The sequence below is a fragment of the Balaenoptera musculus genome, chromosome 8 (genome assembly GCF_009873245.2).
Source record: "Balaenoptera musculus isolate JJ_BM4_2016_0621 chromosome 8, mBalMus1.pri.v3, whole genome shotgun sequence".
Classification (NCBI taxonomy): domain Eukaryota; kingdom Metazoa; phylum Chordata; class Mammalia; order Artiodactyla; family Balaenopteridae; genus Balaenoptera; species Balaenoptera musculus.
In genome coordinates this window covers 48408434-48425969 of record NC_045792.1, presented here as the reverse complement: position 1 = coordinate 48425969, position 17536 = coordinate 48408434, and the positions used below count along the sequence as shown (strand labels likewise).

At 40.4% G+C, this 17536-nt stretch overlaps 1 protein-coding gene across 5 annotated transcripts in view; it reads right to left on the bottom strand.

Annotated features, from left to right (window-relative positions):
• The window catches only part of RAB30 (RAB30, member RAS oncogene family), a 78621-nt gene that overhangs the window by 29024 nt on the left and 32061 nt on the right, over positions 1 to 17536 (bottom strand). For 2 of the 5 annotated variants that reach the window (XM_036861689.1, XM_036861685.1), the window contains exon 2: positions 5776 to 5826. The exons of the other annotated variants lie outside the window; for them this stretch is intronic. The gene's annotated coding sequence lies outside the window, so the exon portion shown is untranslated. The remainder of the gene's footprint in view (positions 1 to 5775; positions 5827 to 17536) is intronic. 5 annotated transcript variants of the gene reach the window in all.

Sequence of the window (17536 nt, the reverse complement as noted above, 5' to 3'; positions counted from 1 at the left end):
GTTTGTTTTTTTGATATTGTGCCCCATGAGGTGTTTGTATATTTTGGAGATTAATCCTCTGTCCATTGTTTCATTTGCAAATATTTTCTCCCATTCTGAGGGTTGTCTTTTCATCTTGTTTATGGTTTCCTTTGCTGTGCAAAAGCTTTTAAGTTTAATTAGGTCCCATTTGTTTATTTTTGTTTTTATTTTCATTACTCTAGGAGGTGGGTCAAAAAAGATCTTGCTGTGGCTTATGTCAAAGAGTGTTTTTCCTATGTTTTCCTCTAAGAGTTTTATAGTGTCTGGTCTTACATTTAGGTCTTTTATCCATTTGGAATTTATTTTTGTGTATGGTGTTAGGTAGTGTTCTAATTTCATTCTTTTACATGTAGCTGTCCAGTTTTCCCAGCACCACTTATTGAAGAGGCTGTCTTTTCTCCATCGTACGTTCTTACCTCCTCTGTTGTAAATTAGATGACTACATATGTGTGGTTTATCTCTGGGTTTTCTATCCTGTACCATTAATGTATATTTCCGTTTTTGTGCCAGGACCATACTGTCTTGATTACTGTAGCTTTGTAGTATAGTTTGAAGTCGGGGAGCCTGATTCCTCCAGCTCTGTTTTTCTTTCTCAAGATTTCTTTGGCTATTTGGGGTCTTTTGTGTTTCCATACGAATTGTAAAATTTTTTGTTTTAATTCTGTGAAGAATGCCATTGGTAGTTTGATAGGGATTGCACTGAATCTGTAGATTGCTTTGGGTAGTATGGTCATTTTCAATATTGATTCTTCCAATCCAAGAACATGGTATATTTCTCCATGTGTTTATGTCATCTTTAATTTCTTTAATCAGTGTTTTATAGTTTTCTGAGTACAAGTCTTTCACCTCCTTAGGCAGGTCTATTCCTAGGTATTTTATTCTTTTTGTTGCAATGGTAAATGGGATTGTTTCCTGAATTTCTCTTTCTGATTTTTTGTTGTTAGTGTATAGGAATGCCAGAGATTTCTGTGCATTTTGTATCCTGCAACCTTACCAAATTCATTGATTAGTTCTAGTAGTTTTCTGATGGCATCTTTGGGATTTTCTATGTATAGTATCATATCATCTGCAAACAGTGACAGTTTTATTTCTTCTTTTCCAATTTATATCCCTTTTATTTCTTTTTCTTCTCTGATTGCCGTGGCTAGGACTTCCAAAACAATGTTGAATAAGAGTGGTGAGAGTGGACATTCTTGTCTTGTTCCTGATCTTAGTGGAAATGCTTTCAGTTAGAAAATACATTTTAAAAATGCTTAGTCTGGGTGGTGGGATTATAGATTATTTTCTTCTTTATATATTTATATCTTTTCTAAATTTTCATCAATAAACATGACTCATTTAGAAACAATACACTTTATTAAAATACATGGACTCAATACTGGTGAGTGAAACAGGAGACAGGTACACACAAACCCAACTAGTGACCATCCACATTCAACTGGCTCTTCTAGAAAGCAGCATCTTCCATGGTACAGACCAAAAGCCATAAAAGAGTTCAAACCTTCCACGCCAAGAGCTCACTACTGGGAATTCACTTTAAGAAAAGAACTGAACAAACTCAAAAAGCAACACGATCAAAAATTCTCATTACATCTTATCTAAAAGAACTGGAAACAATCCAAATGTCCAACTCGGGATAGTTCTGTATGGAACATCAACACCATGGAATGTAGGGCAGCCATTAGACATGCCAGTTATGAAAACTATGTAGAAATATGAAATAATGTTGAAAATAGGCTGTAAAATTAAAAGAATATACAAAGCTGCATTTGTCAGAACTGCAGCTATAAAAAATAAGCATGTATGTGAACAAGGGCATTTCAAAAGCAAGAACATATACTGTGTTTGGATTATGAGATCACAGGGAGCTTTTTGTTTTTTAAGTTTCATTCCCCCCCCACACCAGCTTTTTAAACAAGTTTTTAACATTTTGCATGTACCACAGACACATTTTTTTAAAACATAGAAAACGTAGAAAAAGGGAAAATGAATTACCAAAAGGAACACAATCACTGCCAGCATTTTGATGTGTTCTTCCCTCTTTTTCCTATGCACTAGATGGTTTGCTTTGGTTTTGATCACTGTAATCATGACAACATTTTCTTTAAAGTAGTCACAAAATCATTTCAATTTTTAAAAACCAGAGAACGTAACATAAGACCTGTAGAACATACAGCGATGGGTTTTTTGAAATACTATCAAGAGAAATGACCTCATACAATGTCTGACTGTAAGCAAAAAACAGCAATATCGCACCACTGTGACAGAACAGATGGAATGATCAAAGTTCCTAACACCTGCGGAAGACTCACAGGCCAGTATCAGTAACCATAAGTGGGGAGCATGGAGAGTGCTGTGCTACTAAAGCTGACATCGCTGGAAATTAGAAGGAATTTTCTCAGACTTGGAAAAGATAATAGATATAACAACGGACTAAGTTTTCAGATCAGAAAAAGCTTGAAGGGATCAAATCCAGTTGGTCAGCTGATCCAGAATAGTTAACCTCCTTGATATCTACCAATATCCACGCCAGCATGGACCCCTCCAGGGAGAGAAATAGCAACAGGGAAAATCACTATGTAAGCAATGCCTGCGCTCTGCTGCCCATTGAATGTGGTCCCTGGAGAGAGTGAGGGGAGGCTGAGTATGCTGTCCCCACAGAGGGGCTCGGTTTCTGCAGGAGTGTGATACTTTGGGGCTTTTCAAACAACTGACAAAGGATTAATCTCCAAAATATACAAGCCGCTCATGCAGCTCAATATCACAAAAGCAAACAACCCAATCCAAAAATGGGTGGAAGACCTAAATAGACATTTCTCCAAAGAAGACATACATATTGTCAACAAACACATGAAAGGATGCTCAGCATCACTGATCATTAAGAGAAATGCAAATCAAAACCACAATGACATATCACCTCACACCGGTCAGAATGGCCATCATCAAAAAAACTACAAACAATAAATGCTGGAGAGGGTGTGGAGAAAAGGGAACCCTCTTGCACTGTTGGTGGGAATGTAAATTGATACAGCCACTATGGAGAACAGTATGGAGGTTCCTTAGAAAACTAAAAGTAGAACTACCATATGACCCAGCAATCCCACTACTGGCATATACCCTGAGAAAACCATAATTCAAAAAGATACATGCACCCCAATGTTCATTGCAACACTATATACAATAGCCAGGTCATAGAAGCAACCTAAATGCCCATCGACAGACAAATGGATAAAGAAGATGTGGTACCTATACACAATGGAATATTACTCAGCCATAAAAAGGAACAAAATTGGGTCATTTGTAGAGATGTGGATGGACCTAGAAACTGTTATACAGAGTGAAGTAAGTCAGAAAGAGAAAAACAAATATCGTATATTAACGCATATATATGGAATCTACAAAAATGACATAGATGAACTGGTTTGCAAGGCAGAAAAAAGAGACAGATGGAGAGAACAAACGTATGGACACCAAGGGGGGAAAGCGGGGTTGGGGGGGGTGGGTGGTATGAATTGGGAGATTGGGATTGATTTATATACACTAATATGTATAAAATAGGTAAGTAACAAGAACCTGCTGTATAAAATAAATAAATAAAATTCAAAAAACAATTCTAGAAATGGCTCAATCTATACATACTCAGTAAAATTTGATCCATAGTTCAAACAAATTCATGGTAAAATAGAGTTTTTAATTGTAAGATTAAAAAAAAAAAAAAAAAAAAGACATGTACCACAATGTTCACTGCAGCACTATTTACAATAGCCAGGACATGGAAGCAACCTAAGTGTCCATCGACAGATGAATGGATAAAGAAGATGTGGCAAATATATACAATGGAATATTACTCAGCCATAAAAAGAAACAATATTGAGTTATTTGTAGTGAGGTGGATGGACCTAGAGTCTGTCATACAGAGTGAAGTAAGTCAGAAAGAGAAAAACAAATACCGCATGCTCACACATATATATGGAATCTAAAAAAAAAAAAAATGGTTCTGATGAACCTAGGGGCAGGACAGGAATAAAGACGCAGACATAGAGAATGGACTTGAGGACACGGGGAGGGGGAAGGGTAAGCTGGGACGAAGTGAGAGAGTGGCATGGACATATATACATTACCAAATGTAAAACAGATAGCTAGTGGGAAGCAGCCGCATAGCGTAAGGAGATCAGCTCGGTGCTTTGTGACCACCTAGAGGGGTGGGATAGGGAGGGTGGGAGGGAGACACAAGAGGGAGGAGATATGGGGATATATGTATATGTATAGCTGATTCACTTTGTTATAAAGCAGAAACTAACACACCATTGTAAAGCAATTATACTCCAATACAGATGTTAAAAAAAAAAAAAACAGGGCCCCTCAATACAAACTGACTACTCAATACAAACTGACTATTCATCTCTTACATGCGTATCTAGCAAAGCCTCTGCCTTCTGTTGCAAGGTTGGGGGAAAGCTGCTGGGCTGATTGAGACATGAGATGCCACCGCTAACATAGCAAACCTCACTCAGATACTCCCCACTTCAAGGAAAAATGTCACGCTGCATTCTTTGCTTTAGAGGCTTTTGGACACTAACCCCTGGACAAGATGCAATGCAACTCCACTGCATTTCCAAAGAACTAATCTGACCATGTCATTCCCACACTTCAGTCTCCTCAGGGCTCCCGGCTGCCTACACAAGCCCTCTGTGAGAGGAAGGACAGGACCCTGGTGAAGAGGGCAAACGTAGGAGCCAAACTGCCTGAGTCTGAGTCCTGCCTCTGCCCTTCATGAGATGGGTGACCTTGGGCAAGTTCCCTATCCTCTTGGTGCCTACATTTCTTTATTTGTAAATAGGGATAATAACTGTAGCCACCTCAGAGGGTTACTGGATGGCTGAAAAGAATTAATACAACAAAGCACGAAGAAGAGAGCCTGGCATACAGGAAGGACCCAATAAATCTTAGGTGTTGCTCTTATTATTGTCACTGTTGGAGAAAGTTCAAATTCCCTAGCAGGGCATACAGAGCCACCCATGACCCAGCCCCTGCTCATATCTCTGGCTTCATTTCTCGTGACCTTTGAGTTACCATCACCACAATGATCACATAGCCATGTCCAGCTCCCAGAGTGTGGCCCCCAAGGCAGGTTCATCCACAACTTTACTCACACGGGGCCATTCTCTCCTTGTTGCTGGCAAGCAACCACCTAGCTCTGGAACCTTCCTCGCCTCCCCCCATGTGAATTAGCCGCTCTCTCCTTTACGTCTCCACTGTGTTCTATGGAGACTCTCTTCATAGATACTTCATTATCCTCATTGGTTTAGGTATCCTGCTTCCCCCACTAGACCTTAAGGACAGAGGCCCTTATGAATTCCTATCTGTATCCCCATTGCCTGGCACTCAGTAGATCCCGAATAAGTATTTATTAAATAAATGCAAAAGAAATATTGATCAGAACATGCAAAAGCTAGGAATACTTTTCAGAGAACCTAAACACCAGGATGAGGAAAGCAAACCCCAAAACACTTTGATCCTAAGAAGAGTTAATTGGCAAAGATCATATAACCAAAGAAAAGAAAATGATAATTTCCCAGGGGAAAGCCAAACCTTGTTATAATGAAGTGTCTCTGTGTGCATTGGAGGAGGGGGAGGGAGAAGTGACATTAATAATTGTTCTAAAGTAACTGATGTTGACTAGTCATTGAACAGCACTTTTTAAACCTTTTCTTTAGGGAAAAAAAAAAAAGCTGAATGGGAAGTATTTTTTACCTTGTTCAGAGTGCAGGTTATTTCAATATAAAATATTGCAGGGGACCCAGACTGCAAGAAAAAGAGAGAATTAATCTTTGCTCAATGTCTGTAATGAGCTAGATACTTTAAAAATAATATAGTTTCTATTTATTAAGCAGAAGGTGCCAGACACAGAACCGTTCACTTTAGACTCATTATCAAATTTGATAACTCAAGTCCTCAACAACTCTGAGACATAAGTATTAGCCTCTGCATTCTACAGATGAGATAAACATATTCACTCATTCCATACACTTGTAGTGAGCACGTACTATGTGCAAGTCACTGACCCAGGAGCAGAGGATACAGTGATGAACAGGCAGACAAGTTCCCCCGCCACACACCTTCATAGAGTGTACATTCTAGCTGGGCAGAAAAGAGAGCAATGAATGAATGCGGAAATGAGCACATACATAAATAAACAAGAAAAATACCAGATAGTAGCAAGCACTAATAGAGAATAAAAGTAAAAGGAAGGGACAGAGTGTACCCAGACAGCAATTTTAGAGTGAGTTGTCAGAGAAGGCCTCTCTGAGGCAGCTCTATTTAAGATGAGATTTGAATAAGAAAAAGACAAGCACATGAAGACTGGAAGAGCATTTTAGGCTGAAGGAATAACTATGCAAAGTGCGCTAAAACAAGAATGGACTTGGCATGTGCAAGGAGCCAAAAATAGAACAATGAGGCTGGGTGCATGGTCACGGAGAAGAGGGCTGAGATTGACATGGGGCAGGTCACAGAGAGCTTGGTCAGCCAGGACAAGGAGTTTAGACTTCATTCTGAGTGCAACAGGAGGCCACCTGGAGGGAGAGGGGTGGTTAGGAATGTGACATAAACCAATTCACATTTTTCAAAGATTTCTCTGGTCCCTGCAACGGAGGGTATTGCGGTATAGATACCGGTTGAAGCAGGGCAACTAGTTAGGAGGTTACTGTAAGTAGTCTAGGTGAGAGATGATGTGGCTTGGACTAGGGTGCTGGTAATGAAGATGGAGGGAAGGAGATAAATTTGGGAATGTTTCTGAAGATAGAGAAGGCAGAACTTGCTGAAGGATTGGATGATGATGGTGAAGAAAGAAAGAAATCAAAAGTAATGCCTAGATATTTTGGCTTGAGCACTTGGGGGGAATACTAGCACCACTTACTGAGGTGGGGAAGATTGAAAGAAGAACAAGTTTAGGGTAGAGACTAAATCAAGAGTTCTCTTCCAGCCGCGTTAAATTTGCAATGTCTCTTAGAGATCTACCTGGACATAAATCTGGAGTTTCAGAAAAAGTTTGAGGATGAAGCTACAGATTTGAGGGTCATTAGCAAATGGATGTTAGGGAAAGCCATTGGATTAGAAGAGGACATCTGTGGAGGGTGAATAAATAGAGAAGAGAAGGGGGCCATTTCAGAACATGGGGCACATCTCCATTTAGAGGCTGAGGAAAGAAGGAGACTTAAGGAGAGTCCAGAGTGGTAGGAAGAGACCCAGGAAAGTAGAGTGTCAAAGAAAACAGAGATCTGCTTTGTCACATGCTGCTGAGAGAATAAGTACGACTAAAACAAAGCAGTGGCCTTCGACTTGGCAACATCAAGGTCACTGGCAGACACAGACAGGACTAGTCCCTGTGGAATGATGAGAAGAGATTAGAGTCAGGGGAAGCAGTCAACGTCAAAACAACGGACAACTTTTAAGTTTTACTGAGAAAGGGAACAAAGAAACTAGAAGATAGCTAGAGGGGGTGGTATAAGGTCAACAGAGTTTTAAATTAAATAATGAATTTATTTTGTAACATTTGAGAGACAAAATTAGAAAACATTTTGGATTTTTTTGGGGGGGGGGATTGTTTTCAGGTAAGAAATACTAGAGAATGCTTATTTGCTATTGAGAATTATCCTGTGATGAGGGTAAATTTCATGATGGCAGAGAGAGGGTGCATAATTAGAAGATCAAGGATCTACAAGACTTGGTCTTAACACAGTTAATAATGTGCCCAAGGCAAAAGAAATGGTAGGCAGGGAGATGGGATACTAATCCAGGTCTGTTTTGACTCATACATGCATCCTTTTTCCACCACACCAATGACTGTAATCTAATAGAGTAGCATTTGCAAAAGATCGCAACTCCAGGCTCTGAAAATAATCAGAACAGAGTTAGAAGGGATCTTAAGAGAACCTGGGAGAGCTAACACAAACACACCGCTTCTTGTATGTAACCAAGCTCTGTTCATCATACAGAACTCTATTATTGCATTTTCACTCAAATGTCATTCATGTGTGCACATCTAGCTGTAGTCCTACTAGCGGCAGAACCCTCCAACATTGCCCTTTAATGTAAAAAGTGGGTTTGAGGAGGGGAAGGGGACATTGAGGTAAATCACAGAGCAGAGTAAGGGGGAACACTGCAGGGAATAAACTCTCTAGTGGCTGTAATAAGGTAGTTAAAAATACTTTCAGAAGGTTAGTTGTGTATTTATATTCAGCAAAGTGAAGACAGAAATCATTATATGATCGTTTTGTTTCTTTCCTATTTACATAGCGACGTCAGGAAGCAAGTGACTATGGCTGTGCCAGGAAGTGGCCTCTTGTCATCTGTTTCCCATGCCCACTCCTGCTCTACCACATGGGCACAGCACCACCCCTTCAGCCGCATCTTTCTCTCACCTGGTTTCTCACTATCTGTTCTAGTTTACTTCTTCCTTCAGGGCAACATACATGCCATCTCCCCCATGACGTCCTCCCTGATTTCTCCCTCTCTGAAACTTTATAGCACTAAGTACTAGTACCATGTAAATTTAGCTCTTGCTCACATTAAGCCTTTTTTTTTGTTTTTGCTTTTTTGGGGGAGGGGAACAGAGAAAGGTTTACTGCAAGGTCCAAGCAAGGAGAACGGGTAGCTCACACTCAAAAGACTCGAACTCCTTGATCACATTAAGCCTTAAAACTATTCTCTGAGTCAAATATCAGAATGAGAGTACTTTTCAGTAGGAAATTCAATGCAATTGTTGGCCACTGTTACTTTGAGAGGAAAGATCCAGATTTGAGTTGAAATTGTGGCTCTGTTCCACCTCTAATACACTGAGTGATCTTGGGCAAGTCACTTTCTGAGCCTCAGTTCCCCCACCTAGAAAACAGGAATACTACTACCTACTACCCAGCACCTGGGTAGGTATCCAAAATGTGCTGGACAGCCCACTCTTCTGCTAAAAACCCTATGATGGCTTCCCATGGTTTTCAAAATCAAGTCCCAAACCCTTCAACCTGTTTATTACATCCTATCAACTTCTCCAGCCTTATTTCTCACCTACCTCACATCCCGTACTCTAGTAACAATGAATTCCTCATGATATTTCTCACCCCTATGCTTTTGTTTTTTTTGGTCCCTGCTGTCCCTGCACTCTTAACCCACCTTGCTCAGGCATCGCTCTCCTCCTGGGAGCCTTCCTGGATTTGTCAGCTTCCACCCTTTCCCCACATACACAGGTTAGGTTCTCCTTCCCATTTGGTTCTCCCATATGACCCTGACCACAGCTTAATCTCTGTAGTTACCCCACTGTTTATAATTATTTACAGGCCCACCTACTCTATAAAACAAGGGTTCCTTGGGGAAAAGGACTGGGCTTTATTCATCTTTGTATCCCCAGCACAGGCACTGACTTCTGCTTCACCTTTTTTGATGCTCCATTTCTGCATCTAGGAAACAGAAAGAATTTCACCTACTTGAAAGGTCAGGGTTAAGTTTAAATATTCAAAGTTTACTGCAGGGTGTCAGGCACACAACTGGCCTTCAGTACATTTGATTTATATTCTCCTCATCTCCAGATTTTTCTCTTTTTCTGTCCTTCATGCCCAGGCTCTTACACTGGCCCTGTGCCTTCGCTGTGAGCCCTCTCCTTGATCCATATCCCTGGTTCCTACTCCTGACGGTGCCCTTTGAACTCTGAGGATGACTCAGTTAAGGCACTAAAGCAGTACTGCAACCATCTCTCGAGTACCTCTGTGTAAGACAATGTCCCAGATGCAGTGAAATGGATACAACATGTACAAGGAATTTATGACTTACTAGGGGGTAGAGAAGAGGTAGGGAGACAATTAGACAAATGAAGCCTGGGCAATTCAAAGAAGGAAAAGTTTATATATCTCTAGGGGAAGATGGGAAGGCTTTAGAGGAAGTGGCATTTCAAGTGGACCTCAAAGGATAAACTTAAGTTGAGGGGCTGTTTCTAGAGTTATATGTGTTCCACAAAACACGTTACTAAAATGCTCTTGCTCCTCAGATGAAAAGCAAAATAAACTTAGGAAACGCTGCCTACTGCATACCCCTCTAGGAGATTCACAATACACAGTAGCAAGGCTCTGGGAGGTCTTGAAGGGACCCTATTTAACTTTGTTTAATGTAGCATCCCGGGCTTCCCTGGTGGTGCAGTGGTTGGGAGTCTGCCTGCCAATGCAGGGGACACGGGTTCGAGCCCTGGTCTGGGAAGATCCCACATGCCGCGGAGCAACTAGGCCCGTGAGCCCCAACTACTGAGCCTGCGAGTCTGGAGCCTGTGCTCCGCAACAAGAGAGGCCGCGACAGTGAGAGGCCCGTGCACCGCGATGATGAGTGGCCCCCGGTCTCCGCAACTGGAGAAAGCCCTCGCGCAGAAACGAAGACCCAACACAGGCAAAAAAAAAAAAAAAATGTAGCATCCCATATTTGTTTGGCCACTAGTTCTCCATTTCTATCCCCCCTGGGAGATATTTATAGCATCTTGAGGATCATACCTTAAGAAACAAGTTAAATGTTACCCTTTCAAAGTTATATATTTGCATTTTAACAGGACCTCTCCAAAGTAATATCTTAACACCATATATCTTTAACAACATAATCAGCAATTTAAAAAATTCTCCTGGCATCATGTCCAAAAGGAAGAAGACCCTGCAGAGCTGAGTGAGTGGCTGAGACAGAATGAATTCCCTCCCTTCTCTAGTGAGAGGCAGTGTAGACTACAAGCCTTTCAATCAAGGGAGGGAAAACGACCCCTCTTCTGAGTGAGTCCATTCCTTCTTTGGTAGGATGTTTACACCCTTACAGCCGCCCTCCCACCCTCTCCAACTTGCTGACTGGGTAAAAAAAACACCAGACTTGAAAGCAAAGGGAACAATGTTGTGTAACAACAAGCCGACAAGGCATGTTTTGCTCCTTAATGTTTATCAAACAGTCATGACCTGTGAGAGGCAAGAAGAAAAGGGGCATTGTCTGCTTGCCCGTCCCCACCCTGGAAGCATTGGTGCTCAATTACCCAGTCTGGGGGTTAACAAATGTTTACTGGGAGCAAGGCACTGTGCTCATGGTACAGAGAAAAACAAGATATAGTCCTAGTCACAAGTCCTGCTTCCCAGACCAACAGGGAGGATAGGTAAAAACCAACTGCAATGCAGCACGCGGAGCTCAGGCAAACAGTGCTAGAATCAGAGGTGAGGACAAAATGCCAGCAAGGCATAAATGCAGGGACTCCTTAACTTTGCCTGGGCATAAGGTCAGAAGAGAGGCGTGTTAAAACAAGGACATTCCTCTTAGCTCTCAGAAGATCGGAAAGGAGTTTTCCAGGCAAATAAAGCAATCATCTGTAAATAAATAAAAGAGGGTTCTAGGTTTGAGTAGAATAGGGATGGACATGGCAAAACTGAAAAAAAAAAAAAAGCAGCCAATCTTCCTGAGAAGGGGGCACACTGAACAGATGCATCTAATTTCACCGACCCCTGCTTTTTTTCTTAATAACAAAACCGTTCAGGCCAGGGAGACAGGAGAGAAGATGATGGTGTCAAATTTGGGAAGCCTGGGAAACAGATGAATAAGTAGTTAACAGACTTAGCAGACTCAAGAAATCTGAATCCTAAACCAGATGCAAGGAAAGCTGAGAATTTGGCTGATTTCAACCACAGAATCTTTACCAGGCCCAGGACTGGCGGTACCAGGTATCCCTAGAGCAGGCGTATAGGATGCTAAAATAGAGACCACAGTGAAAGCTGCCTGAAAAGAAGTTAGAGCCCTAAACACCACCTCCACCTCCCACCCCTGCCGACTGACAAAATTCTGGAGGCTTAGTCTCTAGAAAGCATAAAACAGAAACGTCTAGTATGTGCTTTAAAATAATCTGAGGAAGGGGATGGGGGATACAGATGAAAGGAAAATGTTCATGAAGCGATCATTTGTGAACCTGGGTAATAGGAACATAGGGGATTATTGCACTATCCTCTCAACTTTTGTAAATCTTTGAAATTTCCCATAATAAAAAGTAAGAGTGTCTCTGGCCCAGGAATACCCAGCACAGTTGAAGGTGAACAGAAAAAGACAGGGTGCTGTGTCTACTGAAGGTGAAATGTAACAGGTTTTCATATGCCCTCTCCTCTTGACTGCCAGAACGTTGTCAAGTGGACCACACTCTGCTAGGAGGATGGAAGAGTCCTCCCAGGTGAACAGAACCAAGGGAAAACCTGAAGATACTGTCCTAGGGGCTCCCAGCAAACAGCCCACCCAGATCAAGCTACAGGGAGGCCCAGAGATAATGATCTCCATCCTACGTTCAGTTTCTTGAAAGCTTTTTTTTTTAATACAGCAGGTTCTTATTAGTTATCCATTTTATACATATTAGTGTATATATGTCAATCCCAATCTCCCAATTCATCACACCACTGAAAGCTTTTTTTTTTTTGAGAGTTTTATTAAGATATAACTCACAATTCACCCTTTTAAAAAGTGTACAATTTAATGGTGTTTAGTATATTCACAGTTGTATAACCATCACCACTGGGGTGGTTTATTAAGCTATAATATTAAGCTTTATTAACATGTAACTTACATACTCAATTCAGTTTTTTAAAGTGTACAATTCAGCGGTGTTTAGTATATTCAGAGTTGTACAACCATCACCACAATCGATTTTAGAAATTTTCATCACCGCAAAGAAAACCCTATAACCATTAGCAGTCATCCCACTCTCCAGCCTCAGGCAACTACTAATCTATTTTCTGTCTCTATGGATTTGCCTATTCTGGACATTTCGTATAAATGAAATCATACACTACGTGGTATTTTGTGAGTGGCTTCTTTCACTTACCAAAATGTCAAGGTCTCAACAGCTTTTTTTATCCCACTGCCCTGCCCTTAATTAGAAGCAACACAACCAAGGATCACATTCAGAGTGACATATTGGGGAAGTCTCTAATGAAGATACAGACCACAGCAAACACATAAAAGCAACTTGAAGGAAACAGCTACTATGTGGAGAGGAGTGGGGTTTGGGGCAGGGAATACCATTAATATTCTCACAAAAATGAAATAAAACTGTACCCATGAAACAAAAATAGGACACTATAAAAAAGACACACTAAAAAAAAAAAAAAAGACACACTAAGAGAACAAAAACAAAAAAAAACTTTTAGAAATTGACAACTTAATATTAGAAATTTTAAAAATTCAACAAAAGGATTGAAAGATGAAACTGAGGAAATCTCCTTGAGAGTAAAATCAAAAGATAAAGACATGGAAAACAGGAGAGAGAAGTTAGGAATATTCTAGAGGACCAGTACAGGGGGCCCAATATCTGAATAGGAGAACTTTCCAAGAAAGAGAAAACAGAAAAAAGAAAAATTATAACAAGATAGTAATTCTCAACAGCATCAATAAAAACAAGAAGACAATGAGCAATGCCTTTAAAATTCTGAAGAAAAATGATTTCCAACTTAGAATGAAATCTAAGAACCCAGTCAAACTATCTATCAAGTATGAGACTAGAAAAAAGACATTTTCAGGTATATAAGATCTCAGAAATTCACATTCCATGAACCTTTTCTTAAGAAGCTTGTGTAGGAGGTCCTTCACCAAGCTGTATAAAAGAAACAGTGGATCTAGTTGAGACAGGCAACAGAGGACCCCAAGAGGACCACATAAAGAAGTCAACCAGACTGGAGAAGTACAACAAAGGACAGACACGTTGAAGACGGTCATCACCAACAACCCCACTGCCATTAAACCCTCTTTGCTATTGTTGACCTAAATATTTAAAATATATGATTATAAAATTTTCAAACATACTCAAAAGTAAGCCCCTGATACCCATCACCCAGATTCAACAATTACGAACGTTTTGGCCTATTAATTAATCTATCCTCTTTTTTTCTATTTTTTTTCTTTGTTTAAATATTTTAAAACAAATTCCACATCATAGCATTTCACCTCTGCATACTTCAGAATCCATCTCTACATTACCATTTTCTAACACCACATTACTATTATCGTGCCTAGAAAAATTAATGATAATTCCTTGTTATCAGTCCATAACAAAATTTCCCCACCATCTCAAAAATACCTTTTTATACTTAGGCTGTTGTGGGCTGAACTGTATCCGCCCTCCCCCCCAAAAAATGTATATGTTGAATCCCTATGTGCTGGTATACTTCAGAATGTGACTATAATTGGAGATAGGGGTTTTAAAAAGGTAACTAAGTTAAAATAAGGCCTTTAGGGTGGGCCCTAATCTAACCTGACTGATGACCTTATAAGAAGAAAGGAAGTCAATGGAAAAGAATATGAAAAAGTACATATATATGTATAACTGACTCACTTAGCTATAGAGCAGAAATTAACAACATTGTAAAACAACCATACCTCAATAAAATAAATTTTAAAAAAAGAAGAAGAAGAAAGGAGATTAGAAAATACAGAGAGACACCAGGGCCACCTGTGTGCAGAGGGATGACCATGTGAAGAGGCAGGAAGAAGGTGGCCATCTGCCAGCCAAGGAGAGAGGGCTCAGAGGAAACTAACCCTGCCAGCACCTTGATCTTGGGCATCCAGCTGCCAGAACACTAAGAAAATAAATTTCTGTTGTTTAAGCTACCCAGTCTGTGATATTTTGTTATGACAGTTGTAGCAAACTAATACACAGACTAACTGAATCAAAATAAGGTTCATGCGTTACATATGGCTACGATTCTTAAGTCACATTATTATTTTTTTCAGATTCTTAAGTCACATTATTATTTTTTTCATGCTGTTGACTTGTTGCAGAAGCCAAGTCAGTTGTCCAACACTCTGAATTCATCTGTTTGCTTCCTTAGAGTGTAATTTAATTTGTCATCCTTTGCCCTCTCTTTCTAATAAATCAAAGTTAGCACCATAAAAGAGTAAATTCTAAGAGTTCTCATCACAAGAAAAAAAAATTCTTTTTTTTTTTTTTGGCCACGCCATGCGGCATGCAGGATCTCAGTTCCCTGACCAGGGATCAAACCCGCATCCCCTGCAGGGAAAGCACAGAGTCTTAACCACTGGACTGCCAGGGAAGTCCAAAAAATTCTTTTTCTATTTCTTTAGTGTTGTATCTATACGAGATGATGGATGTTCACGAAACTTATGATAATCACTTCATGGGATGTGTAAATCAAATCAGTATGCTGTATATATTAAACTTATACGGTGCTGTATGTCAGTTACATCTCAATAAAACTGGAAGAAAAAAAGAAATTTGCAGAAATGTAAACAAGGCATTCTTGCTAATTTCTTTTTGTTTTGGCAAACAGAGTTTTTATTTACGTCACCATATGATTCAATTTGTTATTGTTATTTTAAAATAAATTAGTAAATTTGAAAAAAAAGTTAGCTCTAGAGGCTTGATTGATTTAGGGGTCAACTTTTAGGTAAGAATATTCCATAGGTGGTACTGCATACTCTCTTTTTAATCTGACAAGAATGACAGGTAAACTTGGTCCAGACTCTTTCTGGCACTATTGACCTTGACCATGTGCTAATGAAGCATCTGCTCATCCCCTCCATGCTGTCCATCTGGATTAGCTGAGGGCATTCACTTCATCCCACAGAAGAGATGGCCTGCTTTGGCCTACTTGCTGAGAGCTGGAGGTAGGCCACAAAGAAAGCAGAAGTAGAAAAGACATAGCAGTCCATTCTCTGTGCCCATATCCTACCGGATGTCCAGTGTCTGGCCCACACTGAGCCCCGCCAGCTGCCCCAGGAGTGGTGAGCCCTGTATTTCCAAGGATTCACTCACAGCCTTGCCCTCTGACTTCCCCATCAGGATCTTTTGTAACCCCCAGGGAAGCTACCGCCAGACTAGGAACCTGAGTCCGTTGGGTTTAGGTTTATTTTTAGATCTAATAGTGGCAATGTTGCCCTTTTTCAATGGGTTTGTTAGATTTGCACTTGATCCTTTGTTTTAAAAAAACTAAACAATGTATAGTTTAGTAATACAAACATGGGTGGTTAAACCATAAAGAAAAGTAAGGGAATGCTCAACACAAGAGTCAGGATAACCATTGCCTCTGATGAGAAAAAAAAAAAAGCGGGGTGGGGGGTGGGGAGCTTCCCTGGTGGCGCAGTGGTTGAGAGTCTGCCTGCCAATGCGGGGGACACGGGTTCGAGCCCTGGTCTGGGAAGATCCCACATGCCGCGGAGCGGCTGGGCCCGTGAGCCACAATTGCTGGGCCTGCGCGTCTGGAGCCTGTGCTCCGCAACAGGAGAGGCCGCGATAATGAGAGGCCCGCGCACCGCGATGAAGAGTGGCCCCCACTTGCCGCGGCTGGAGAAGGCCCTCGCACAGATACGAAGACCCAGTGCAGCCATAAATAAATAAATAAATAAATAAATAAATAAATAAATAAACCCAAAAGTTAAAAAAAAAAAAAAGTGAGGCAATAAGTTAAAAAAAAAAAAAAAAAACAGGGGGAGGTGTGATTTTGGGATAGAGGGTACACAAGCAGTTTCTAAGGAATCAGTAATGTTCAATTTGATAAATTAGATGGTGGATATACAATTTTCACCTTATTGTTCTTTACTTGTAAATATATATTTAAAGCATTCTTTGGTATGTGTGATAGTTTTCATATGAATTACTTTTTTGTGAGCAGTCCACTGTGGCTAGAACATAGGATTTGAAGAGTGAAAGGAGAAAAGACTGGAAATGGAGTTAACTCTGAAGGCAAATGGGAGCCTTGGTGATGCTCTCTTGGGAGGGTCATCAAGGACGTGTATACCCGAGATCAATTAAAATGGCTTTCTCACAACCTATCCATCGAGAAGGATAGGAAAAATTCTTTTTTTTTTCTACTAAGTTACCTGAAGATGAACTATCCAACGTTGTAAGCCTCTCATGGGGAAATATCATATTTTTTTGATGTATTTTTCCAGTGAAAGGAGATTCAGCTTGCCCTAGGGAACACATTTGCCTCAAATTCTTAAAAGACACAAAGCTGAGAGGGATACGGAACAAATGTTTTAGATGACAGAATTGGGATATATCTTGGTGAGCTGGAGTGACAGGTCAAGTCTAGCCCAATTTATCTCAACATCTACCATCTACTGTGAACATATGATATGCCAAGAGTTTAACAGAGTCTATCTCATTTAATCCTTACAACCCCACTGGGAAGCTGAGACCCAGGGAAGTCACTTGCCCAGGGTCACAGAGCAAGTCAATAGCAAAGTCATGATTTTGAACCTAGATTTTCAGATTCAAGTTTCAATCTCAAGTGAGATTTCTTCAGCTATCACAAATTAACATTTAAAAACAGAATCTTCTTTACTCTAATGCCGTCTGTCACCCTCAGAGAAGTGACATCCAACCCCAATCCCTTGGGATATATGAGGGTATCGGCACCTTAGAAAAATGATTCGACCAGACTGATTTCATTCATTAAACATTTGGGGATCCTCTGACAGCTGCCAAGAAACCTTTATCTGCTCTCAAGAGCAAGTCTGT